We start from the raw sequence: 3,093 nt of genomic DNA, 5'->3' as shown, positions 1-3,093 counted from the left end.
CAACAATGTTCAGTTGTTTTGGAGGATATATGTTGTCCATTGTTTGTGCCTTATAGTAGTTATAATATGAACAAAATATTGATAACAAAGATATTCTCAATCTGATAATGTGGAATAGGCAGTCATATAGTTTTAGCTGATGTTAGCTTTGTTTACACAGGAATACTACATTTCAATCACTGGACATTTTGGACCAGCTGGGACCTGTTCATGTCCCATGTTATGACCAGGAAATCATAACCCGAAAAAACTGTTTTTCAAACACATCATTACAGTTGTGAACATTGTGAGCTGTCGATGTGAGTTACCAATGCCATCCATATTATTGTCCTGCAATTACCAAATGTTAAAAAAGGCAAAGGTTTTCTATTTTTCACCTTTCAAAGTTAAACTGATGATCATGATCCAAATTATTATGTTGACATCCAGTCATATGTATCAAAACATGTCTGGGTAACTTGTAAGCAGCATAGATGACAGCTGTCTCTGGGATGTTTGTCTTTTAACTTAACTTTGTTATTGTAACTGTTGGTCCAAGTTGGTTTCCTTGTTGTCATTTTTTTTTAGTGTAACACAATATAATCCCCCAACACCTGTGAAATGTTCAACTCTTTTCATTCATACATGACATGGACACTTTTTTATTAGTCAAATATACTTTATTATGAAATGTCACGGAACAGATACATATAATAGTTTTTAATTGACAAACACATTTTAGACAACTAGCTTGGGTTAACATATAGTTCAATATAACAGAATATTTAATGATCAATAAAAATGTATAAAGTCTGTTGTTTTGTTTGTTTGAAGAATAATGTTTGTTGTCTGTGGTAACTTTCAGTTGTGTTACACACGTTTCCTTTGACCCCTCCTCCTTCCTTTGGACTTCTTCCCCCGTCTTTTCCTCCCATTCCTGCCTTTCTCAGGTTTGACCCTGTTGGATGTGTTGGCCACGGCTGGGGTGATGGTAATTGCTGATCCGCTTCCTTCATTCTGTCTCTGCTGTAGCATTGCTTTTGTTTCATCGTCCACCTTCAGCTTTGCTCTTATAGCCCAGTCAGTTTCAGGATCGGAGCACAGTCTTTTTCCAGTCTTTGTTTGGAATCTGCAAATGATTTTGGACATGTTAAAGAAACGTTTGTACTTATAAATTAACATCACTGAATAAACACTAGTTTCTTAAATAATAAGCTAAAATCTTTAAATGCTATGAATCCATGCAAATCGTGTATTGATATCTAGGCAAATGCAAATGGTGGGCTCATTGCAATATGTTTTCAAAGGTTCTATTTCCTTGAAAATAGATAGCTGTTCCAATGAAAACTGTCGACAGTTTGGATTTTAGATTAACCTCAACTGCAGGGACACTTTCTAAAAAAAAAAAGATTGCTGTTATATGTTCTGTTTGTATTTATAATTCTCAAATATCCAGAGCAATAAAAAATAATTTCTGTTAACAAATAGTGAGTTGTTGTAATGGCAGAAATATCACAGACGTGGGAGCTGTCTGCATTGATACATGCCTGTAAAGGCCTGTTCAGAATTGTGGAGTTAGTTTGCACCATTTTTTTCAAAATATGTACTACAACTTTTAAATCTGTTCAAGTGCTGGACCACTTACATTATGGCTTTGACTGGGCAGGAGCCGCCAGACTGGATGGTGTAATTCATAATTCTGTTTATTGGGACTCTGGTGGTGGACAATTGTTCGCAGCAGTTTGTTACCGGTCCATGGGCTGAAAATGGCAGACATAAAAAGAGAAAGAACTCTTAAGTACTCTTCATTTATCCTGCCAAACTCACAATCAAACGTTTTTTACATATTTTTGACAGAACTTACTTGCATTGACCAGGCTGGACCATGTGGTGAAGAAGAGAAGAGCGACTGACAGCAAGCTGGATCTCATCTTTAAAAGAAAAATGTGCCGTTGTTTTTTTTCTTCAGTCGCTTGTTGTTGTATCTCTGAGTACAAATTGATCTAATCTGGATCACTCAGTCTTGCTCATGCAGCGGGTGCGGAGTGTCAGTCGCTTTACCATTTATCAAAATTCTCTCTGTCTTTCTGATCATTCAAGTTGATATTGTGTCTCTTATATACAAGCAGGAGGACAACTGAGGAGGAAGCAATGAGTTCAACCTTTATGAGCTATAGTGGGGGACGTAGCCTCCACCACAAACCAGCCCACAACTTAACCATTACAACTGAAGCGTCACTCGTAAGTACACATGTTCATAGAGGTGTGTGCATGCATACACAACATCGCAACGCTTTCCTTTACACTCACTCTAAAAACCACAACGTGTCTCCAGAGCCACTAAAAGTTTTAACAGTTTGACAGCGGAAAGGAGGTTTGAATTTTCTATGAAATGTTAACTCAGGTCTCGTGGTATTTCTTTCACTGACTTACTATGATAAACGATATATAGAGTGCTTGTGTCATACTATTGAATACAACCATCTTAGATATTAGTGCTGTGGAATAAGTCTGACCTTTAGACTTTCTTCATGGAAAAAAAGTCAATCTGTTGGGGAACTTTGGTGAACTTTGATATTCAAATTCACACATTTGAAGATAGACGATGACAAAGTACATCAATTAGTCATAAAAAAAAAACTGTGAAGACTTTTTAACTGATTATTGCAGCCTTAATTCAAAGGTCTTGTGAAGAACTTTTGGTTTGTGTTGATGTTGGCGCCCCCTGTGGACTAAACGGTATGACTTATCTGTTTGCTGATCTTTTTTTGTAAATGTCCACAAGTGAAAAAATATCCTTCTTACTTTAAAGATCTATCATATGTTGTGAATATTTAATTAAAAGTGAATTCTTTAGCATGTTGTCAATCGTATGATCTGACCAACATGGGGTCTTATATCAAAGCCGCTTTTGATAAAAACAGAATAGTTTACTCAGTTTTATGTTAACCTATCAACTTCCAAGAAGTGAGATTGTGTTTTTTGGAAAGACAACTCTTGAACTTTAACTACCAGGGGATTGAAAAGTTAAATACAATTTATGGAAATGCTGGTGGAGCGAGATTGGAAAGTGGTATTCCTATTGTAGTTAAGTGGAGAACGATGAGGAGAGAG

The 3,093-nt window shown here is 36.3% G+C and overlaps 1 long non-coding RNA gene across 1 annotated transcript; it reads right to left on the bottom strand.

The window, feature by feature from the left end:
- Positions 1-713: 713 nt before the first annotated feature.
- LOC306826997 lies at positions 714-2,099 on the bottom strand. Its single transcript, XR_013779558.1, has 3 exons — positions 1,844-2,099; positions 1,625-1,739; positions 714-1,108 (listed from the first exon to the last, which is right to left on the bottom strand). It is a non-coding gene; the product is annotated as an uncharacterized lncRNA (long non-coding RNA).
- Positions 2,100-3,093: the final 994 nt, after the last annotated feature.

Source organism: Symphodus melops, assembly GCF_947650265.1.
Source record: "Symphodus melops genome assembly, chromosome: 7".
Lineage (NCBI taxonomy): Eukaryota > Metazoa > Chordata > Actinopteri > Labriformes > Labridae > Symphodus > Symphodus melops.
This window is presented reverse-complemented; position numbering and strand designations above follow the sequence as displayed.